The 25851-nt window shown below is 39.8% G+C and overlaps 1 long non-coding RNA gene across 2 annotated transcripts; it reads right to left on the bottom strand.

The window, feature by feature from the left end:
- Positions 1–1567: 1567 nt before the first annotated feature.
- LOC142012401 (uncharacterized) lies at positions 1568–23475 on the bottom strand. 2 transcript variants are annotated; one of them, XR_012645336.1, is made up of 3 exons: positions 23358–23475; positions 14389–14576; positions 1568–2532 (listed from the first exon to the last, which is right to left on the bottom strand). It is a non-coding gene; the product is annotated as an uncharacterized LOC142012401 (long non-coding RNA). The 2 variants fall into 2 exon arrangements; XR_012645335.1 differs by lacking the exon at positions 23358–23475 and adding an exon at positions 16218–16517.
- Positions 23476–25851: the final 2376 nt, after the last annotated feature.

The raw sequence follows: 25851 nt of genomic DNA, 5'->3' as shown, positions 1-25851 counted from the left end.
AAAATGGGGACAAGGAAGAACCAAAAGCTTCATTTTCCTCTGCACTAACCACTGGCTACAAGGTGTAATTACAGATACACTCATATTGCGGTAGAGGTGAGAAAAGTTTTTCCACCAAAGTACAAGCGAGGTTGACATGACATTTTTCCAGTTTCAGTAGAAGCTGCTATTCCACTTACACTATAAAATTGTGTGAAAAATATTAATCAGCTCATAAGAGGAGCATATGCTAGTCTGTGGTGTATTTTTAAATGAATTATCACAATGTGTTCTTTCTTTGCCATAGGAAGAGAAGAGACATAACCAGAAACTTAAAGTAGTTGGGAGATGTATGCTTACATTATACAAATTTAGCTGCAACGGTAACTGCATTTTTGTAGTAGGCCTGAGTACCTATGAACCAAGAATCTGGGGTTTGAACCTCATTTAAAAGGAGAAGGGGAATAGGAGGAAAGCAGAAGTTAAAGGAGATCTGGTAAAATCAGCCACATTATATGGTATGCTCTTTTGACAAATGCAGAGAACTATAACCTTTCCTTCAGGGGTTTCATATATCAAATGGGTATGGGGCTGGGGCTGGGGCTGGAGAGTGGGCAGACTGTATTATTTCTCCTCATAGTGCATATAGCCTCCAATGGGATTTGTAAAAAAAAAATCATCTGCAGATTCCAAAATCAGGGAAACATACTAATATGGCATGGAATTCACTTCATGGAATGCTTTTCATACTCTATATAATTGTGAACCAAATATTGGTAGCAGGTCTATTTTAACTAGTTTTTTTTTAATCTAAGAACTTTATAATGATTGTACATTACCCATAGCTCTGGCAGAGTAAATATACATTTAAAGTTATCAGTAATTTTTTCTATGGATATTAAGTTGAATAGGTTGGGAGGAAAATTCCCATGGGGGGAAAAATCTCTAATCAAAGGAAGTTCTACTTACGACACAACACTTAGATTTATATTGAAAATAACTCGAAAACTTATTGAGCAAAGCACAGAAATTCAACCTGTAGTACTTAAAAGTATTAGAAACAAATTGTTATATATATAAAAAGAAATCTTAACATGCATTCTAGAACCCAGCCTTAATTAACTTATCCACTGTACAGTACTGATATGTCTCAGAGAAAATGCTCCCCCAAAATCTTTACAGCATTTTAAAGTCAGGCTTTATCATTGTCTTGAAAGACACTTTGGCTGTGTCTATACTACCACCTTCCTTCGAAGGAAGGATGGTAATTAGGGCATTGGGAGTTTACTAATGAAGTGCTGCCGTGCATAGGCACCACTTCATTAAGCAAATTCCGCCCCCCGTCCCCCGCGGCAACTCCAAAGTTTTAAACTTTGAAGTACCAGTATGCGTCTAACCACGGTGCACCCACTGGTATTTTGAAGTGCCGGGGCAACTTCGAAGTCCCCTTACTCCTCAAAATTTTATGGCAAGTTTAAAATTTCAGAGTTGCCATGGGACGGGGGAGAATTTGCTTAATGAAGTGCTGCCTGTGCACAGCAGCACTTCATTAGTAAACTCCCAACACCCTAATTACCATCCTTCCTTCGAAGGAAGGCGGTAGTGTAGACAAGCCCTTTGTCAACTTGTCCCTTAAGTTAAGGACCTACTGTGTTCTTTGCCTCCCAAGATATAGAAGCCTAATTCTTTGTCCTCACTGATGAATAGGACACACATACACCCTTGCTATTTTGTTTCTTCTTGTAGATTTTCCCTTGCGGTTTTTGCAACCTTGCAGCTGGCCCATGGTTTAGTGTGCAAATAGTCTTCCATTGTGAGGCAGACAATATATATATAAAAACAGATATACAGATAAGAATCTTTTACTTCTTGCCTTAAGGAAACATTTCTGAGGCATGACACCTCCTAGGCAAGCTGCTAGGAGGCGAAGCAAATTAATTCCAAGACCTCAAGAATATAATATTTAAGGACTTTTGTATCCATATTGAAAATTATTTGTATACACATTTCACAATGATTACAATGACCAGGATCTTCTGTAGAGCCCTCACCTGGAAGTGTTTGGTGAACAATGATGCATATAACCAAACTAACAGAGCCCTGAAAAACCCTAAGTATCCCATTCCCTCTTCATTGTCACTAAGAGGTCTCCACATGACACCACTGACAAAAACGCATTACATGAGCTGAGTACTCAGGAAAGGGTTTAAGCTACTGTACTGTAAACTGAGCTCCTCCAGTCACAACAGAAAGAAGCATGAATTTGTCCATCACTAAAAACTGATCAATAAATTGACAGCCAGAGTCCCTGGGAGCTTCACTGCACTATACAATCAGCGGTCCTTTCCCTTGTTCCGAATGGTAAGGAAGAATGCAAGTACAGTTGATGTCACACCTCGGTCTCTCTGGAGTAGTCAGGTAGTGGGACCACATGGTGCATGCTTGCTTCAAGATGAAACATGCTGGGTCCTGCCCATCTGATACTTCTGTGGAGCTGGCCAAAGGGAAGTGCTGAGACGGCTGCTTCATAGTGCCTCCAAGAGCACAGAATGCCTACAAGGGAACACGGAGAAGGCAGAGTCATTGCAGAGCTGTCAGATATTATGGTGATGGGTGCAATTTAGGAACTGGTGGAAAAATAGACTGAAGAGGGGCTACTTGTGGATGTGCTCACCATGCATACTCAGGAGCGCCAGGAACTTTGTGGGAAGACATCTCTCCATCCTTACAGACAGAGACCAAATGCCTTGAAAGGACAATTGCAGCCTGTGACAAGGTACTTTGTGTGCCTTAGCAGACATCTTCCTATTAGGAACCTGACATTGTCAATTCATAGCACTGGAGAGCTGCAGAATTACACACACAAACCTGCATGTGCACATGTGTGCACAAACACACATGCACACACACCATTTCAGGTTGCTTCTAGGTATGAATATAAACCAGAATTCTGGATCCTAACCAGATTTCATTTGCAGTGGGATAAAAACCAATATGTGACTATTATAGTTCCTTGAGACATCCAATATCCCTCCAATATACAGAAGACTGGAGCCAATATAACCAAATTAAAACTAACTTTTGTTATATGGAATAGTGCAAAATATTTCAATATTTTAAAAAAAATACTAGCAAAAAATTGTTCAGTGAAATGCATTTTAATGTGAAAACAGGGGCTTTATTTTGCTGCAGTGGGGATTCCTAGGTTCTTCTGTGTTTTCTTTCATGAACTAACAGAGAACGGAGAAGTTTCATTTGAAATATGCAAGAAGCATTAGCAGAATAATATTTTACATTGCATGAGGAATTGCTTTTATTGTGTGGACAGTGGTTACAGTGATCACTTGTGGGGGTTTTTTTTGGCTCCTTCTGAGGCTTAAATGTTTCAAAAAAGAGAGGTAGCGGTAGAAAAAATCATATTTTCATTATCAAGAATTTGTCCTTTTTTCTATTATCTTTTTATGTTTTTGAATTCTACAAATGCCAGCTAAAATTTAAATTACCTGGATCCCATTTCATAATAGCACTACAGTAATTACAGATAGCATATTTCATCCAAGAGGATCCTAAAATACTTTATTCACCACCCACTTCACCAGCAAATTGTAACCACTTAAACAACTGTCACATTCCACCTTAATCAGTGTACAGCAAGGATGATTATAAGTAAAAAAAAAAAAATGCTGATACAGATCCTCAGCTGGTGTAAAAGTCACAAAGGGTTACTGGCTTTGATTGAGTTCTACAAAGTTATATATACCAAGACACCCTCCCACATACCAAGTTAAAAGTGCAGGATAGTTTAAAACAGAAAGAATGTCAGAGTTTTTTCCATTTGCCTTCCATCCACACCACTAAAACTCAAGTTCTCATTTTAACCATTGCAACTTCTTTCTTCAATGCCTCATGGACAGCCTACCTTGCACATTTCTGTCTCCTCAAACAACTGCTTCAAGACTCACCTACCTCTTTCCTCACTCTGACCACATCCACCTCAGGTATCATCATTGTCTTCTCCTCACCTTTGGGCCAAACTTAAATACCTTGGTCTTGATTCAAAGTCCCTTGTGGTCAGTCGAGGTGTTTCCATAGATCTTAATGGACTTTGGATCAGACCCTCATCCTGACCTTCAATGTTTTACACAGTATGGATTCTGTCTACCTCATTCCTCTTTCCATCCATTCCACTAAATTCCTGTGTCCTTCAATTCTTGAGACTGAGTCATCCATACCTCCCTCTTCCCCTGTAAATGACCCACTCTGATTTGCTTCTATCCTCCCTTCTTTTCATGCCCTCCTGAAATCCCACTTCCACGAGGGGGCCTGGACACCATATCCTTCTCTCCTCCACACCTCTTAACCTATTGACTAGATGTACACATACCAATATGACAGATCTATCCAGTCACATGCTGCTTCACATTCACTGACGCTACTTCCAGTGTTCCCTTTCCCCCACTCACTCACTTGTATGCTATTAAATTACAGAATAGGTGCCGCAGATCACATGCCCTCACTGGAGTAACATGCCTTAGCTCCACTGATTGCAATGGAGGTATGTTGATTTATTCCATCTAGCTGGTCACTAAGGGCAAATAGACATATTTCTAATATCCATTATTAAAACTTCTTGTTTCTGTAAACTATGCTATTGGTGCTTACATCCCGCTCTGTGCCAGCTTGCTTGTCCTGCCAGTCACTGGCAGGCCAGCATTGTTCAGCAAAGAAGTTAAGCCTGCAGCTGAGTTATGCCAAACCCATCTGGTCATAGTACCAACACTGATCTCTCTTCTTCTGTTGTGAGAACAGTGGCTCAGAGCCATATACACATTCTGGCTGTTTTGGGCTGCAGTACAGCAGTTTAACGGGTGACTTAGTGTGGATTTACATCTCCTTTAATCAGGATTGTCAGACTGAGCTGGTGAATCTGGTCTTCTATGCATTTACCTTAGTCTACATCATCAACCTAATTTTTTCCCTCTCTCTAAAATATTTATTTCTTCCCCAAGTCACTTTTGTGCCTTGTTTACCCACCCTCCCAACCCATCTTTTTATTTTCACTTTCAGCAATTTGTCTCTTCATACCATTATTTCATTCAGATCCACTTCTTACTCCTTGGTATGATATCCCCTCCCTTATCCTCCCTCCTCTGTGGGTGGCATTCCAGAACTAAAATAATTTCAGAAGGCAAACTGTAAACTCAAACGCATCACCTTCCAAATCATGAGCTGACATCCCCAGTAGGTGTATTTCTTGTTTAAAGCCAAAAGGTTTCATCATTTAGGACACGGTGTTCAGCCAGAGGGTTGCAATGATCTTGTTCTTCCCACATTGCTGAATGGGAAGGATTCTCAGTATAGAAAGTTAGCTATACTATTGAAAAAGGTTGAACACTGTTATATTGAGCAGCACATACAGCAGCAATTTTCTCACTCCAGTGGATGCTACAGTTCATAGGACACCAGTTTCCTTCTTAAACCTGGACCAGTCTCCTCAGGTGATGTCATTTTCTCAGAGTTCTTGTAGCTGCCAGCATAGGTGGAAGAGGAGAAATGCAAAGGCATGCAGCCAGTGTTCCATATTTGTGCCCTTAGTCCATGTGCCTGGAAGACTTGTGCCAGGTCATATCCTGATGAGCTTTCTTGTGTCCCTGGGTTGAGCAATCCCCTGATGTGGTCTTGCGCAACTGAGTCATAAAATGAAGTAGTCCCATTGTGTGCTGCACTGGCAGCAGTCATTGCATTGTAAATTCTTTGATTACAAATCCCTTATTGATTAATGACCGTTTGAACAGCCTCCTGGGAAGGGGGCCCTTTGTACATCATTAGCAAACTTAGAGCATATTTCAGTCACAACCATAGAGCAACATCTCATAATTTCAGGCATACTAATGATATATATCTATTTGGATAGGACAACAGTTTTCAGCTGATTGTGGTCTTGTATGCTATCTTACATGGAATACTTTGTATGAAATGTCAAAGCCATGTATGAATATGGAGTACAGGGTGTTATTCGGTGGTACAGCATGTCACACATGGGAAAGATAAAGGTAATATCAGCAAAAAGATAGTTGGCTATTCAGTGGCCAGATTCTACTTATATTGAAGTCATCTGAGTTTTCCCCATTGACCTCCATAGTTCAGGATCTCTCCCCTTATGCAACTCCCACTCATTTTTAAAATATATTTGCAGTTATGCGATCCAATAGTTTTTCTTCCCTCTCTGAGACATAATATTCATAGTTTGAAAGAGTCAACCCCAGGAAGAGGGCAGGATTATATAGGAGTAGTGGAGTAGACAAAAGAAAGAGGGAGATGAAGAAAAGAAAAGACTGTTGCTGAAGTACCAGGGAGGATACCCCAAGAGTAAGCGAAGTTATGAAGAAAAAAGCAAAATAACCTGTGAAATAAGTGCAGAGGAAAAGCCAGATATCTTAAGTTAGCAGAGCACAGGATTTAAAGCGGGGAATTTGGACAAATGCCTTCAAAAAGCTGTTCTGGGCCTTCATGAGGACAATAGAGAGGGTGCATATGTGACAGAGATAAATATTTCTAGGAACCATTAATCACTGATACTTGGATCAGCTAGTTCTGAAACCCACCAGAGGAGAGACAATTCTTGTTTAGTTCTAAGTGGAGCAAAGGAATTGGTGCTACAGGTGAATAGAACACAACTACTCACTAAGAGAGACCATAATGTAATTAAATTTAACATCAGTCTGGAGGCGAGAAGGCAAGATATATATAGATATAGATATAGATATAGATATAGATATAGATATATAAAAGCATAGTAGAATTTAAACTTCAAAAAAAAAAAAAGAAAAAATATCCAAAAATGAAGAAGCTGCTGAAATGGAAATTAAAAAGGACCAGTCCCAAAAGTGAAGTACTTGTATGGAAACCTGTTTAAAACACTATAATAGAGTCTCAAACTAAATGTATATCTCCAATAAAAACAGACAGTAATAGGACCAAAATATCTGCACCCAAAGCACAAGAATAAGATGTGGTCAGAGGAAAAAGGGCATACTTCAAAAATCGGAAGCCAAATCACCTGATGTGGTCTTGCACAACTCAGTTATAAAATGAAATAGTCCCATTGTGTGCTGCATGGGCTGCCAGAGCTCTAGGTTCAAGTGCAAGTCTTAATGCAGGGTTAAATTATGATGTGGAGGCTCAAGCCCTGCATTCTCTGACATGGATCAGCTAATACAAGTCCCACTAATCCTGTGATTAGATTGTAGTGTTGACATACCCTGTCTCTCTCTCCTCTGCAGCTAGTGGGATGATGACAGTTTGCACATCCCAACTCAACTTTTAAGCCTTCTATCTTCCATAGGGTTTATGACAAAAAAACCTTCCTTTTTGGAGGGAAAATTGCCTTTCCACAATGAATTTTACTATATTATTCCGGTTTTGACATTTTCTTTTTACCTAGTTACCTATGAAATTTCTTTCTGGTATCTTTACATGATTAAATAAAGGGTTTCTAATCTGGCCATTTTTAGTGACAGCTGAGACAATTGATTGTTCTTGTTGAATTAAAAACATGTTTAAATGAATCCTTATTTCATCCATTACAGAAAACATCTGCAATAACAAGTATCTCCTATCAATCACAGAACATAATTAAATCATAAGCATCCCTTATCAATCACCCTTCTCTAGACACTTTTTACCCACTTGAGAGGTCTTCTCCCTAAACAAGTGTATTTCCACAAAGGTGGAGACACCAGCAATGATAAAGTGGACTCTAGTATTTGATCAAATGAAGTTCCTGAGCAAAGCTCATTCACAAGCTGGAACTGCATACTGGGCCTTAGCATTCAGATGTACTCTCTAATCTGGAACTCTATCACCTGACAACATCCGTAATCCATCATGATTTTAATTAGTCAGACAACCACTTATGGGTGTGACCAAGTTTCCTGTGATCCTATAAAGTTTGTTTACAGCCACCAGTCCTGGCTCTCAGTGTTCTGTGCTGTTACTTACCTGTAATTTACCTCTAAATGTCTTCTAAGGGCTCAGTAAATCATGGAAGTGTTGGTGATGCTGACAGACAATAGTGACATCCCATAGTGCAACCAGTTCTATCATCCAGCACTGGTTAGGTCCCAAAGGTGTCAGATTAGGGAGGTTCAACCTGTGTTGTAAAAAGTCCTGGGGTGATAGTTTATGTGCAAAGACTATAATATGCAGGGGGGAAAGAGATAAATATTTACTAACAGGTACTAACAAGCATAAGCTCTGGCAAGTCAACTGTAAAAATATAATTAGGCAGGCCACAGAAGAATTTGAAGAATAAATAGCAAGAGACACTAAAACTAAACAATCAAAAAAATTAAGAACACCAGAACCAGCATGTCTGCCAAACAAAACAATCATCGGTGGGACCACTGAAATATCATGTTGCTAAAGGAGCGCTAAGAGAAGATATGGCCAGTGTTGATAAGCAAAATGAATTATTTGCATTGCTATTCATTGCAGAAGGGGTAAGAGAAGATTCCCATATTTAAGCTGTTCTTTTTAGGTGACATATTTGAAAAACAGTCCCAGATTGAGGTATCAGTGGAGGTGGTTTTGGAACAAATTGATAAACAGTGACAGGACCAGATGGTATCCAACCAAGACTGCTGATGGAACTCAAATATATAATTGCAGAACTGTTAACTGTAGACCAGTTCTTTTAAAAGCATCTGCAGGCACTCCTGGCAATTATAGGCTGGTATAGTGCAAGTATAAACTGGTCGAAACTAGAGCAAAGAACAGAAGAATTATCAGACACATCAATGCATACATGTTGGGAAGAGGCTCAGTGTGGCCTTTGTAAAGAGAAATCATGTCTCACCAATCCATTTGAATTCTCTGAAGGGGGTAAAACGAACATGTGGACAAGGATTATCCACTGGTTAAAGTGTACTTTCAGAAAGCCTCTGACAAGGTCCCTCACCAAAGTCTTATAAGCAAAGTAAGCAGCATGCAATAAGACAGAAGATCCTCCAATGGATCAAGAACTTGTTAAAAGAAAAGATAGGAAACAAAGCTTAGGAATAAGCGGTCAGAATTCACTGTGGAAAAAAGGTCGATAGCAGGGTCTGCAATGATCTAAACGGGGACCTGTGACATGCAGCAAATTCATTCATTCATGTCATCATTCATTTACTGTATGATTAACTCATATTGTATGTTATACACAACCATTTATGCTAAATAGATTTAAATTGCAGAGTTAGATAAGTATAAGTAAACCAGGACTGAAATGCAAGGCCTACAAGCTGATACCTGCAAGATGTCTGCTTAGTCATATTAGGCCATAGGCTTAAGAAAGGCTTGACACCCCCGATCCTAAGGGGCCCCACAAAATCTATTATCTCAGTACCTCTAGAAGAGTAAATCCAGCCCTATCCACAGGGATCAGTTCTGGGACTGGTTCTGTTCAGTATCTTCATCAATGATTTAGCTAATGGCCCGGAAAGTGACCTTACAAATCTGCACATGATGCCAAGCTGGGAGGGGTTGCAAGTGCTTTGGATGGTAAGATATGGTGAGGCCTCAACCCAGGCCTTAGCCTCTGCACTTAAATTTCAGAAGGAAAATTACTTAGCAGGAAACAAGTCTATTCTCAGGTTCAACTTCCTCAGTTTCTATCTCAGCTTTCTCAGTTCCCACTTCGTAAAAATGTCATTAAACCAGTGCATGGCCCCACCCTGTAAATAACTGAGGCATAAGAACATCGGGAGGTCTCAGAAATGAGGAGTTTCATCAGGGACCCAGATCTTGGGGTGCCTGGATTGCTCCCTGCTGAAGCCATGTCCGCTGCAGCTCATGACATGAGAACAATGGGGAAACGGGATGTCCCTCAGTAGAAGGGATATAAGCATGCCAAAGAATCTATTAAACCCTAAGAATATCATTGAGGGTATGAATACAACTACAGTGGTAATTATTGCCCCAATCTTTACAGAAATCTTGTAGGCATGGGGAATTTTAACTTTGCTAGTAACATATAAAAGTTGTGAAACAGGCTTGAGCTTGTACATGCGAATTTATATGTGGTCCCGATCCTTGATCTTGATATGTTACTAGAGGTGTTAAATCAGAAACCAATAGAAGAGATGACTTTCACTGTATTGAGCTTGAAACTGTATCAACCAAAGTCAAAGCAACAGTGGTGTAATACAACATTGCTAAAATTGCTGTAATTAAAATAAAAGGCTACAGCTGTTCGACATATCCATAAATAATCTGGAAAAAGGGGTAAAGAATGAGGTGGCAAAATCTGCAGATGGTACAAAACTACTCAAGATTGTTAAGACCAGAACTGAGTGCAAAGAGTTGCAAAGTTATCCAAGAAAACTGGGTGACTGGGAAACAAAATGACAGAATAAATGTAAAATAAAGCACATTAGGAAACATATACACATACATTCAAACTGATGGAGTCCAAATTAGCTGTTATCTTTCAAAAAAAAAGATTTTGGAACCATTGTGAATAGTTCCCTGAAAATATCTGCTCCGTGTGCAGCAGTTATTAAAAATCTAACAATGTCAGGAACCACTAGGAAAGGGACAGATAATAAAAGACAAAAATATAATGCCATTACGTAAAAATACAATGCCATTATATAAATCCATGCACTATGCCCACACCTGGAATACTGCCTGCAGTTCTAGTTGCCCCATAGTAAAGAAGATACATTAGAATTGGAAAAAGTATAGAGAAGGGCAACAAAAATTATTAGGAGTATAGAAGAGCTTTGATATGAGAAGAGATTAAAAAGGATTAGAGCTGGTCAGTGTAGAGAAGACAGCGCTACATCACATAGAATCATTAATGGGATGGAGGAAAGTGTTATTTACTTCCTTCATATAATGCAGGAATCAGGGGTCACCCAGTGAAATTAGGAGGCAGCAGTTTCAAAACAAACATGAGGAAGTACTTCTTCACACACCACATAACCAACATGTGGAACTTGTTGCCAGGAAATGTTGTGATGGCCAAAGCTATCATTCAAAAGAGAATTAGATAAATTCATGTAGGATAGGTCCCTCAACAATCATAAGCTAAGATTGTCAGAGATGCAACGCATGCTCTGGATGACCCTAAATCTCTGACTACCAGAAGCTAAGACTGTATGATATGGGATGGCTCACTCATTGATTGCTCTGGCATTGGCTCCTTTTGGAAGACAGAATATTGGCTAGGTGGACCATTGGGCTGACCCAGTCTGGCTGTTCTTAGGTTTCCATAAGAAGTCATTTAAATTGTATATGTAAAAAGATCAAGCTGGCAGTGAATGTCTATGAGGAAGGCAAGCTGGTCAGACTAAGTGGAAAAGGAGAATTCAGAGGCTCCACACTCCTTCCGTAAGACTGTGTCTAGATTGCTGAGAACTGTTGGCAAAAGATACCCAAATTGTGCAGCTCATTTGTGTATCTCTTACCAACAGTTGTGCTGTGAGAGGCCTTCCTGTCATTTGGACCATCCACACATGGCCAAAGGTCAGGAAAATGCCTTCTACCAACACATCCCTTCTTCCTCATAGAACGAGGAAGACAGGGAGGTTAGCAAAACATGCCCAATGTGGCAGACTTCTGTCAAGAGACCTCTGGTCTCCAGATAGAAGCTTGCAGTTTGACATAGCCTAGCATCTCCGCATCCATGTCCAGATCCGACCGCAGGTTCTGTCTGTCTTTCATTCCTGTCCCTTGTTTTCACTGCTTTGACTATAGAACTCCAGAGATTATAGATAGGCAAGACTATCAGGGCTAAACCTTCCTTCCTGCTTTTGCAGTAAAGTTACCAAAAAAGAGCACTGACTCACAGCAAATGACAAATAGAAAGTGGATTATCAGGGGGAAGGAGATCTGGAGTTTTTCATTCGATTTAGCCTCCCCGGCACCATCTGTTCTTTTCCTTTGCTTCCCAGCTTGTCACTGCTGTTCAGAACTAATATGCGTTGATGTTGAAGCTAAAATGAAAACATTGAACAAGATTCTGCAGTGTCAGTGTCTGCTTGCTTATATCCCCCCACACCCTTTTTTCTCTGCATGAGGCTCTTTGTCTCTTTATACATTCTACTGTGCCAAGATGTCAGTGAGAGTTGCATTAGAAGAGCACAGAGCTATTAGTAGAGTTCCTGGTTGTGGAGCTAATCTCCCCCGTGGCAACTTCGAAGTGTCAAACTTTGAAGAGCCAGCTGGCACGTAGCCGCATGTCAGCCGTGAGTACTTCGAAATGCCTACACTACTTCGAAGTCACTTTCCTCCACGCAAGCTGGCACTTCGAAGTTTGACACTTTGAAGTTGCCATGGGGGGATTTAGCCTAATGAAGCGCTGCACATGCACCACAGCACTTCATTAGTAATCTCCCGACACCCTAATTACCAGGCCCCCTTCGAAGATGGGGGCTAGTCTAGACATAGCCTAAGTTCAGCATACATCATGAGGCCCTGAGCAGATGGCTGGGAGGATAACTTCCCTATAACGATGCCTAGGCTTTATGACAAGCCCTGCTCTGCAGTTCAGTAGCCAGTACTCATGGTCAGCATTAGAAGTAACTGAAAGCCATAAACATGGTAAGCAGTCCTGTATCCACTCACAGACTAACACATTTGCTTATTAGGGTATGAGCTTTCATGGGTAAGACCCACTTACGCCCCATCATACTCAGTTTCCTCCATTCGCCATTTTTGGTGCGGGAAGTGAATACGACAAATTGCCGTGCACAATTTTTCTGACTGTGCAGAGGTCTATCTCTACACGAACTAAGGATATACTGAGGTCCACACTCATCTTCCGTCTTTAAAAAAAAAGTGTAAATGCACCATGCAGTCAATGCACATAGTGCCAAATTCCTTCACCTCTCCCATTGAAAAGGGGGCCTGCTTTGATTTTTCTGCTGGAATGCCCCTTGTTCCAATACAAATGTAGTAACTTTTTGTTGTAGCCTGTTAAACACCTGAGCTGTGTCTACACTTGCATTCCTCTTTCAAAAGAGGCATACAAATAAAGGAAATCAAAAATGCAGATGAGGCACTGATTTACAATCTGGCACCTCACTTGCACATTCTCCTTTCGAAAGAGCTTCTTTCAAAAGAAAAAAAACAATGTAGTTGGGTCTCTTTCAAAAGTAAACCCCATCTTTGAAATAAACCTTCCTATTTTGTTTCAGACAGAAGGGTTCTTTCGAAGACGAGGTTTACTTTTGAAAAAGCCCCATCTATGCTGCATTTTTCCTTTTGAAAGAAGCTCTTTCAAAAGAAGAATATGCTAACAAGGCACCTGATATGTAAATCAGTGCCTCATTTGCATTTGTATTTCCTTCATTTGCATGCCTCTTTTGAAAGAGGAATGCAAGTGTCGACACTACTCTGCTGTTTCACATGGCTGCATAATAGAAATTAGATGACATTTGTGGAGTTAAAGTTGTAAAATGCTTTTGGATTCTTCAGTCTCAGTATCACTGTGTAAGTGCCCATTATGGCAAATAAAATGACGAATTCATCTTTATGTTTACATACCTTATCCCAGACCCAAATGTACTATATCATTGAGACTCTAGTGACATTTTCAATAAGTATAGCCTAGTCTTATGACAGTTCATTTACCACTGTTCTTTTAACCCATGAATGCCAGCATGTTATACCCCCAATATGATTCTTGCATATAAAATACACTGCTGACCATTGTGCTCTCAGGTTCCCAGACTCTCAAGTTGTCCAATTTATAGATGTTTGTTCAGGATCTCTGTATTGTGTATTGTGCTGCTATGTCCACCAATCTCTCCAGCCTGCACTCTTTCAGGAGCCCAATGCCAATATACTAAACACTAATCTCAGCAAGTTTTTCCATATGCAGTAGCGGCAATGCAAGTAGATAGGAGCTTCAGAATAGAACCAAGATTACAGGCATGCACAGCACCATCTGCCTTCATAGCCAGGGAAACAAATGTAAAGAGTCAGAACCGAAATATGATGCTCCTGCAGTTGCTAATTAAAACTGAAACTAACAACATTAATGAAGCTAAAATAAATGCAAAGTAAGCTGCATTGACATTGACTAAAGCAACTACACAACAAGGGCAGCTGAACTGCAGTCTTCCCGTTACACTTCCATTAACTTTTATTATTAGAGTAAGAATGAGCTGCTGTGTTATGGTTCCATCTTTGTGCTGGTTTAGCTTATTAAAGCATTTCATATTTGCATCATTAAATTTTGGCAGCACTTAGTTAATTATTCAGTATCAAATCCTCCCATTTTCAAGCCTTACAGAAGAGTTTATAAAATAAAAATTACATTCATTGCTGAGAGTTTCATGCCTCACTCTAATTAGAAAGTAAATGTGCCAGTTTTCAGGGAGAACTGAAAAGACGCATGAAACCAAATGTTTGTCTCACCTCAAAGACACAAGTGGAGGTGAGAAGAACTGGGCTGTAACTCTGGACCCACTGAAGTCAGGGAGGCTGTTCTGCTATTTACTCCAATGGGGCCAAGAAATCCTCCTAGGTTCCATTTTTGGCTCAGACACCATCCCAGTGTGTGATCTTGGACATCACTTCAGCCATCCATGCTTCAGATTCCTCTTCTGTGAAAATGAGAATTGAACCTTTGTTGTAAAGTGCTTTGAGATCTATAGATGAAAAACACCACACAGGCATGAACCTACTCAACTTAACAGCTCCAAGTCAAGTCAGTGGAAAATTGTCCTGTTCGCTTCCAGGGGGAAAGAACAACCCTAAGAGTGATGACTAAATGAAAAATGAGGGGAAAAATAATAATTACCCAAAAGATAGTTAACAGATGCTTGTAAAGGGTTTAATGAGACGTACTGACAGGTCTATTGACAGGAATTGTGTGTGTGTGTGTGTGTGTATTATATACATAAAAACCTTGTTCCCTATCTCAGAGAGAGAGGGAGGGAGAAGAGCATAGCTTTTCTGTTATACTAAATGCTCAGAAAGGAAAATTGCCCCTGTAGCTATGAAAGAAAAAAAAAAGAGTTGATCCTTTTGTTTAATGTTAAAAAATTTCTTAAAAGATGTAACAAGTGGGAAGATTAAATTGGAGATTTCCAAGAATCTAGTTGTTATTAGAGCTGAGACACTGACACAGTGTATTAAAAGACGGGGTGGCAACATCCATATCCAGCCTATATTTCCTCTAGAGAAAGTGTAAAGAAAGCAAGGTATTGCCAGCCCGCAACCAATGTGTTCATTATTTGTTAACACTGGTTTTGCTTGTAAATTTACATCCATGAGGACACTAACCACTGTTTCATAAGCAATGGGTGCCTTTCCATTGAACTTTATGGTGCAGTCTTTCTTAGAGCTGCTTGTTAAGACACAAGCAATCAGTGTCTGCAAGGGGAGGTGGATATACAATTTTCAATTTGTGGAGCTCAAAAAAATTCACAAATGACTGTATAGATGTAAGCTGACTACAATAAAAATCCAACATATTTTTGCCATATATTTTGCTCTATTGATGGGATTAAAAAGTGCATATCTCCCACTTTCACTGCAAATACCCAGCTGGAAAAAAAGTAACTCATTTAAATATTCATTTTAAATTTTTAATATCTTTCAAGCAGAACAAAGTTAAAGTATTTTCACATCTCCTTCCAGTGTGTGGGAGACGGAAAAAGGAAGAGAAGTAAATAAATGAGAGAAAGAGGAATTAAACCCTGATAATTTCACATACTTAAGCTTATATTCATAAGTATTCCTATTGGCTAAGAAAAAGTAAGCCCATGCAAAAACGTTTTTTCACGACTGGGAGCTAATTTAGATAACCATCAAATCATTTGCATTCTTTTTGTGGGAAGAGGCTATTGAAGAATGAAAGAAAGTTGGGAGTAAGATCAAAAGATGACAGGCTTGATGAGTTGGGCAGGTTTTTCCTGTCCTCTCATTTATTGGGTATTTAGAGTGACTCAGTATCCCTTAACAATGGAACTAGCTTTTCAGGAAATGTACGCATGCAACAAAAATAAATTTGCTTTCAAGAATAAGGATTTTCATACACCATATTTTCCATACTCCCTGCACTGCCCAGTTTCAGCTTCCTAATCAGTGCAGCAGCAGGTCATGCAGGATGATTTAAAATCTTCATTCACAGAATTTTATTTTAATTCACCTACAAATTCCACAGGCCACCAAAGAAAAGAATTACTTTTTAATCAAAAGAAAAAGCAAGTTGGAAACTTTGCAAAGGCATTCAAACTTACCTCTGTCACCCTGTATCACAGGCTTGATCCTGTGCCCCATTAAAGGCAATGACAAAATCCCACTGCCATTAATGGTGCAGAAGCAGGTCCTGAGTAAGAGCTATTGTGCATTTCTCTGCTTTTCCTGTTCCTTCCCAATCCATGCTCTTAACATTTTGAATGTTTAACTAGGTGGCACAAAATGTTACTGCATCCATATTCACAGTTCCCCTCTCTGTGCCACACAGATTAAATTCAATAACAGAGGGTAAAATTACAAGTCAAAAAGCAAGCAAATCCATTGTCTCTAGCACAGACTTAGAGGCATTCCTCACCAACCAACAATGGTCACATTCCGGAATGTGTTTGTGACAGAGGAACTTACTTCCTACCACGTCAGGTCCATACAGATTGGGAACCTGGGTGTATCTTATTATTTTAGAGAGACACCATTTCCTAGACCACTAACAACACTTTCCTTACATTGTGACTTTGTTTCAGGGGGAATCTGTAGCTGGAGAATAATCCAATAAAGTACAAATTCAGATTCTAGAGAAAGGAGTAATCCACTTTACTATTATTACTATGGACTATTATACCATTTACTTCTTAAGCGATGCTTTTTTAATGCATACATCTCTAAATATTTTATAAATATTAGCACACCAGGACATAGAATAATACAATTATTGGTAACTGATTTGTTCATAACTAATAAAATCAATAGTACTAAACTTTCACTTATAGTTGTGCTCACTGGGGCTATGTGTACACTACATTTATTGAAAATAACAGCTGTTATTTCAAAATAACTTTGCAAACAACTATACTATGCACACACTATTTTGACATAAAATCAAAATAGTGAGTGCATTATTTCAAAATCAGGAAACCTCATTGCAGGACGAATAATGCCGATTTTGAAATAGGCACTGTTAAGAAACAGACTAGAGTTGTTTTGAAATAAGCCATAATGAGCTCCAATGGCATTATTTTGAAACAGGCACCGTGTGTCCAACATGATACTTCAAAATGCATTTTTGTGTGTAGCTATGTTATTCGGTGCGTCTACACTACATTCCCCTTTCGGAGGAGGAATACAAAAAAGGAAGATTGAAAATGCAAATGAAGCATTGCCTTACAAATCTCATGCTTCATTTGCATAATGTCATACGATTGCATTTCTGGAAGAGGCTTTTCTGAAAACAAAAATAGCTATGTAGATTGGGTGCCTTCAGAAAATAAAAGCCATTTTTGAAAGAATACTTCTTCCTATTTTGTTTCAGGAAGAAGTGTTCTTTCAAAAACTTTTTTTTTCCCTGAAGGAACCTTAGCTACACAGCTATTTGTTTTTTGGTTTTTTTTTTGGGGGGGGGGGGCAGGAAAGCCTCTTTCAGATAAAGTGCAAGATTTGTAAATCACGCTTCATCCACATGGATGATCTCCCTTATTTGCATTCCTCCTCTGACAGGGAAATGTAGTGTAGACGCACCCATTTCAAAAAGCTATTTCAGAATAGCTATTCTGGAATAGTTTATCTCCGAATAGGGCTGCTGTGTAGACACACCCTGGGAGACCACAGTGATATGCACATGAAATGTTCAGCACTTTCTGGGGACAAAGCCCTAACCCCTTTCAAGTGACTTGATTTAGGTACCCAAAATCATCTGGCATTTCTAGGCCACGAGAACTTAATTGTACCCTGATAAACATTAATGTGAAATCAGGAGAGACTTCAGTGCAGATATTCTGATCTAAAACCTGGGTTAGTGAGAACAGAATTGGACCTTTACTACTTAGTGTGCATGCCAAGGCCTTGGCCAGATGCAGGTTGAAATGTTAGCATGTAATTAAGATTAGACCATGTTTGCTGTCAAATATAAACACCACTTAGGGTATGTCTAGATTGTAAGTTTGTGTTTGGGGACCGGAGTTCTCCTGACAAGTCTGCTGTTCCAGGAGACTTCTGCCAAAATCCTGGTCATCCTCATTCCACGAGAAAGAAGGGATGTGTCAGCAGAGGGGGTTTTCCTGACATTTGTCCCCATGTAGACAGGCCAAATGTCAGGAAAACCTCTCCTGACAGAACTGTCAGCAGGAGATACACAAATGCGTTGTGGAATTTGGTTGTCTTTTGCTGACAGATTTCTTCAATCTAGACATAGCCTTACAATGGCATGCAATAGTGCAGTGTTAGCTACTAGTTCTGAAATGTAGAAAATGATGCATATTATCGGTCTGGGTTTTTTTACTACAAGATGGATTCTTATTTTTTTATTTTTAAGTTGTTATCTGCTTGATTTACTGAGTCATCTAGCACTGTTATTAATAACAGAAATATTTATCTTGTCTTCCTAATGCATGTTGTTAACCATGACAGTACATGTCTGCTTTAGCTCACTTCACTGCAAGTCCTGACAGCACATTTGCGAACTACCTTTTGATAGTCCCATTCAGGCAAGGTCTGCCCACAGCTGAGCATGTGTTCACAGAACAGTATTTCCCTTGTTTTGTTGATTTTGAACCTTAGTACAGAGTGAAAGGTCAGGGTTCAGACTGCAGATCCAGATTCATCCTAAAGGCAATGGAAGGCATGTGGGGGATGTTGTTGCCCCGGAAGAATACAGTACTTAACAACTAAAATCCTTAACAAAGATGATTACAAGAAAATCAGAATTGTTTTTTATCTTCTTATAGACAGCACTCACATTAGCACAAGAACTGAGCACAGTTAAAACAACACATAGCTAATAAAGAACTATGCGAGGAAATTGCAAGCAGCAAAACGCAACACAGAGAAACAGATCTTTTCCTCAGAATATATTTATGATAAGCTTCTGTGGCACCTCCTGGGTTCAGAGTGAGTCAGGGTATTGGAATCTGACAAAGCCAAATACCTCCAATATAAACATAGATATGAAGGAGCAAAAATTCAGGGCAGTGAAACAATTTACTTAATGCATTAGGTTAACAAAGTAAACTATTTTTCCTCACATAGATCAAGATGGATAAATTGCTCTGAACAAATAAACCATAATATCTAATTGGAAATAAAGATATGAAGACAGCATTGTTTCCGACAAAGATAGGGAAAAATAAAACAGATACATTTTGGACAACTAAAATTATCCATAGAATCTAAAGATGATTCTCTTTGGTGTCCGTCCTGCAATGACTCTGCTACTGCTCAGACATAGGAATTTTCCTGAACATGATTAGTGAAAAATAAATCAAACAGTCAATGATGTAATTATCAACTCACTATAAAACATAAGCGATACAGTCTCTTCTCTGCTGTAGGGGCCTTAATAAAACAAAAAATGTAATCAATGCTCATCACAAGGAATCACTTTTGCACTTTAAAAGGCTCCTCTCATTCTTAAAACTAAGCATGAACACAGATACTAGAAAATTAACGGTGGCTTCAACTTATGTGTCTGAAATATTTCATACTGTTAAGTTACAAATTAATTCTTACGTGTCAACAGTTCAAAATAAAAGTCCAAGACTGAAATGTTTGTATAAACTAAAAATATACCAACACTATCCAGCAGATTCCATAAGTGCATTTGTAATCATTCTATGTTGTTGCTAGCAGCCTAGTCTGAGTTCAAAAGAGCGAGGGGTGCCTCTTAAGATTAGCCACCACTCATAATGGTTATGTCTAGATTAAAGGGTTTTGTCGACAAAACCCTTGGAGTGTCCAGATTGCCAAGCGCTTTTGTCGCAGAACACAGTGCTGTTGTCAACAGCCATACCCTGCTCATCATGAGGAAGAATGCCACTGTCGATAGAGATCTGTTGACAAAACGCCAGTCTGGACATTCCAGGAGGGCCTTCTGTCGACAGAAAAGGCCTCCAGGGTGCCGCACAACCTTGGCTGCTGTGGTTTCAGGTGGCCATTTTGCCGAAAGAGTGGCCGGGCTGTCTGGCCACTCTCCGTCGGCAGAGTGGATCACTGTTTCAATCCACCTTGCAGTCTGGCCACAATCTGCCAACAGAAATTTTGTCACAAGATATCTTCCAACACGAAGTTCTGCTGACAAATCACTGTAATCTGGACATAGCCATGGAGGCTAAGGCAGTGATGGGCAACCTGCTGCCCTGGAGGACAACCTGATTGCAGGCCATGGCACATTTTGCTGCCATGGACCACCCACAAGTACCACTCCCCTGCAGCTCCCAGTGGCCACAATTCTCTATTCCTGGCCATTGGGAGCTGAGGCAAGTGGTGGTGAGCACATGCCCCGCATAAATATATATCTATGTGCAGTGCCCTGATCCTACAGAATCTTCCCTGGCCACCTAATTGCCAGTCTCTGCCTCCCTACAGGCAACACCCCACTCCTCCAAACTTCTCTTGCACCAAGTCCCTAATCATCAGCTTGTGCCCCATACATACAGCAGCCTGCTTCTCCTGACCCTCCCCACACTACCTCCCTGATGGGCAGCCTGTGCCCCTACACAGGCAGCACCCTCCCTCTGCCACTTCCCTAACTGTGTCCCACTCTTCCAGAGCTTCCCCCTACTACATCTGTGTCTAACTTCATCTCTATTTCTCAGAGACATTGCCCTGCTCCTCCAGAATCGTTCCCCTCCTCCCTGACTTTCTGCCAGTCTGTGTCACACTCCTCCAGAAGCCTTTCCCATTCTGTCAGCCTATTTCCCCAAATAGACAGCACCTCATTCCTCTAGAAAATTCCCCCACCACGGCTGCTTAATTGCCACCCTGTACCCGATACAGGCAGCATCCGTCTTCTCCAGAATGTTCTACCTCACCCATGACAAACTGACATTTTGTGACCCCCTACTGACAACACCCCTCTCCTCCAGAACCTTCTCCCTGCCTCCATGTGTGACTGCCAGCCTACGCCCATACGGACAGCTCTCTTTGGCTCCAAAATCTTCCTCCACCACCTCCTTGTTTCACTGTTTCCTTGTACCACTGGGCTGCAGTGAATAGCTTCTCTTACCTGACTGCAGCATGGATCAGATGGGGCTAACATGTAACATGTAGTATGTCCACGTGTTATAGTGAATTGATTAGGACTAACTCTATAGCAGTTCTTGTACACAGTTTATTAATATGCATATATCTGTTCACATGCCAGATTATTTTAAAAATAAAAGTGGGTAAAGAGTTTATGACTCCTATTTTATGTAAACCAACTGACCTATGTAGAAAGAAGATACATGCATTATACATCCATGTCTTGCTCGAAGCAACATTATCTCAAGATAATTTTATAGATATACTATGATTTAGTGCCTAGAGCTAAACAAGAAAACTGGTTTTTAATCCTGGGTCTGCCCTTTGTATACTGTGCAGCCTTGGGCAATCACTTAATTGGTCTTGGTTTCCTCTCTCACAGTTTGGCCTCATCTGCTACTAACATTTAGATTAAGCTAGCTACATCTCAGTGGTATGAAAACGTTTTTAGCCCTGAGGGCCATAGTTAAGCCAACCTAACCGTTGGTACAGACACAGCTACACTGACAGAAGAATTATTCCATTTCTCTGTGCGATGTTAGTGAGGTTGGTGGATTACTTACATGGATAAACCAACTTCTTTGATCAGCACAGGAAGCGTCCACACCAGGAGGCTGCAACTGTATCACTCATCTCTTAAACCAGCTGAAAGGGATACAGCAGAAATCTGTATCACAGGGGTAGCCAAGTTAGTCTGTATCTTCAAAACCAACAAGAAGTCCTGTGGCAGCTTATAGACTAACAGATATTTTGGAGCATAAACTTTCGTGGGCAAAGACCTGCTTCATCAGATGCATGAGCGGATCGTGCATCTCACAAAGCAGGTCTTTGCCCATGAAAGCTTATGCTCCAAAATATCTGTTAATCTATAAGGTGCCACAGGACTGTTTGTTGTCTTAGCAAAATTCTGATTAGTCTGATTACCCACAAGTTTCACCTCACTTAAACTACTCATTATAAAAATCAAACATTAGTATTCGTAGCTGTCATAGCACACTATTACTGAACAATTGCTGACCTTCTAAATTTTTCCGTATAATTGTAAATCAACTGGAATATAAATATTGTACAACAGAGTGCAGTATATAGAGCAGTCGTCTGCATGAAATTTTAATTAGTCCTGACTTTACCAGTGCTTTCTGACACAGCTTGGAGTACCTAAATAAATGGATATCTCCCCCCGGCACCCCGCAAGACCTCTTCATACCTCCAGGGATACACATATTCCTGGTTGAGAGCCACCAACATAGATGTAGCCTTAGTCTGTTTGGATTAAAAACACTTTCGGGCAGGCACTCTCTCGTGCTAGGTGTCTGCATTGCATTTAGCACAATGGAGCCCTGGATCTCATCTGGGGCCTCGAGGCATTACTGTAATAACTTTATATTTAATGAACTGTGTGTGTGCTTTGGCATACCTGTTTCATACTCTGAGGGGCGGGGGGACAGGGGAAAGCAAAGTACAGCCCTAATTTTAAAAGTAAGTCACCTTTGTTCTTCTGTTATATCAATGAGGTTACCCCATCACCAGCTGTACTGAGATCAGTATCCAGTTCTAGAACTCTGTTCAGTCCATATTTTCCTCTAAGAGTTTCCCTGGTGTTGGATAAGGATTACCACAAACTAAGGGGCAACCCTTTTGGAACTCAGAGCACTTCCTTCTGTTTATGGTTACTGTGGAAGCAATGAATGACAGTCATCCCAAATTATCAATTACCTTTCCAAAGCATAGATTGCATCATGCTGAATTTCACTTTTTAAATTCCAGCTATGCCCCTACACACATATATTTCTCCATATTACATGACCATCTACCCAAAGCTGTGTCTTACTCAACTCCTAATACAGATACACAAGCTTCAGCTGACATGAAAATAGAGACTTTTGCTGACCACTTTTCCAACTGGTTTATTTACTCTGGTCGTATCACTCAGTGACTTCCCTGTCTTTCCCCTGCAACACAAGGACTTTTTGTCCATACGTTTTGTGTACTTCATTGTACTGATAAGCTTCCTCTTAATTATGGCCTTCAGCACAGTAACATTCTATGAACAAAACACTGTCTTGTCTTACACAGCAACTGTACACCTTATTAAGCAAGTCCACATAAGGCTAAATTAGTCATGCAACATTAATCTCAAGCAAAGGTTAGTCCAAAACCAATTAACTTACCAGGCTGTTATTTTTACCCTGGCACATCCCAACTCAGTCACTACAAATGACCTATGCTTATGATATTCCCAGCATTATGGACTCTGCAAACAAAAGGTTGCTTCCCATTGAAGGGAAAACTATCTATACTGTCTGACTCCCAGGGAAAAGCTCATGTTATTTGATACCTTGGGAATTCGTTGAGCATGACTGCTTCTTAGACATGTCAACTACAACACTACAGTCGTGTGACATCTTCTTGGGCTTATATTTCTCAGACAGATAGGGAATTAATCCGCACACAGTTTTCAAGTTGAACATTTATTTTCACATGGCAATGCTCATGAACCTAGAATCTGCAAAATTCTGTTGAATTATATTAACAGAATTGCCTATAACAAGTTAAAAACTGTTTACTATAGATTGTATTCCACTGAATTATATATTGAACATGTAGGAGCAGAGGCCTATAATGCCACAAAATATTTTTCATAAATTCAAAAATATAGGACAATAAATGTTATGCAAAAGTGAATCAAAGGTGAAAATGGTGAGTCATGTCCAAGCATGTTAACCTCTAAGAACACGATATCAGTCCAGTATCCATTCAATCTGAATAAATAAACTTAACCTACAAAATAAAAATTCTATCAATATTTTCAGAATGAGAATGAGCATCTCAAGGGTTAAAACAGAGCTTCACTGAATAGGAAGATCAGCAAATTCATGTGATGTGCCTTCCTGAATCTTTATCTGTTTCTCGTGATTTCACATGTATAATAGATTCAGTATACATGTGATTGTCTGCTTAACAAGTCCTTTTTGTTTCCCCTGTGACTTTACTGTTTTATATTGTTGCTCAAATTTCAACATAGAGCATGTTCTTATGTAACCCTATAGAATGCACTATACTAAATATAAACTGAAACAGTGCAATAAACGACTGTACCACACAAATGCCATGTGTCACATAGACGCCTCTTGAAAACTTCTGATCTCCTAACAGGCCATCTGTCATCCTAATCTGTAGTAATTTCTCTCTCTACATAAATTTATAAACTCTTAAAGGTGGGTAATCTCCTCTTTTAGAGGGTAATAGAAATGGTATTATAGTAGTGAACAGAGATTCCAATCAAGAGTGGGGCCTTTTGTGCCTGAGGCTGGAACTATCTATAAGCTCTTTGGTAAAAGCCTAAAACAAGAAAGGGGGCACAAAAAGAAGAACTGATTTGTACAAGGGTAGTCGCTAAACCTGGAAAAGGTATCATAGCTCTTGACTCCCGGTTCAGTGTGTTATCACCTAGGCCACCTTGCTCTAACAAAAGGTAGGCACTTACATAAATCACAACTAGAGTTAGCTAAGAAATAGTTTACATCCCCTGAATATTTTTCAAAAGTTTACCCATTTCACGTTAAGATGTTAATTCTCCCCTGGGCATGTATGGATTATAATTCACTCTTTAATTACAAGATCACACAATTTTGCAGAGCCCAGTACTTGTTGGAAGACATAGAGGGGAACTCCTTTCTGCACTAGAAACTGATCACGGCCTTCTAGGTAGGCAGCCAGCAAGATGCAATATTCTGTTTTAGTTCTTCCAAAAACGGATTTTCCTCGAAAACATAGTTTCTATAAGGTCTGATGTTGTCCCATATTTTTAAAAAAATTTCAAAAAATAATTTTCACAGGATGCCATATCTGTTTACTGGCCAGGTCTAGTTATAAACTGGAAATGGTGAAGTTTAGTGAAAACATCAAAATGTGTTGTTACCAGCCCACCTATATCAAGGAGGGATGTCCATTTCTCTTGTCAGATGTGACGAACAGGAGGAGTACTATCCTTTCTGGACAGTCCAGCCATTCAATCAATCAAAGTCTTTTCACAATAGTTAGTTCTTGAGACCTAACCCTAACTGTCTTGCCTATAAGGGTTAAAGCCACAGACAGTGAGAATCCCCAGGAATGCTAAGGAAGCAGGAAATGAGTTGGCAGGAAGGCCGGAGACCCAATGGTAACAGATTGTGGGCTTTTGAACTGGAAACAGTGATCTTCCTGTTCCTCTCTTTGTGTAACCAAAGCAGAGCTAGACAGCCATGAATTAAGCCAGGAAGCAAGGCATGGAGAATCCTGCAACATCCATGCCTAGGAAGGACTAAGTCTAAGAACTATAGATATGTGAGTAGAAGAGGGAAAGTTTAGTCAGACACAATCAGGTTAGTTTCTTTATCTGAGGGTTTGTTGGACTTCATTGTGCTAAGCACATGTAACTATCTCCTTAATCTGTAATTCTCCAAACTGAACCCCATAGCAGCAATTTTCTGCTTCTTTTAATTATTTTAATTCATTTAATTCTTTCTAACTTGTTTTGTAACATCTAGCAACGAAGTAACGTTTCACCAAAGTGTTTTCTTTTAGTTGTTGTTGATAAAAATCACCTTTTTATGACCACGATCTGATTCCTGTATCCTAGACAGCAGGTGTTTTTGTGTTCATGTGCCAAAGACTACAAACCAT

This window comes from Carettochelys insculpta, chromosome 4, assembly GCF_033958435.1.
Source record: "Carettochelys insculpta isolate YL-2023 chromosome 4, ASM3395843v1, whole genome shotgun sequence".
Classification (NCBI taxonomy): Eukaryota; Metazoa; Chordata; order Testudines; family Carettochelyidae; genus Carettochelys; species Carettochelys insculpta.
This window is presented reverse-complemented; position numbering and strand designations above follow the sequence as displayed.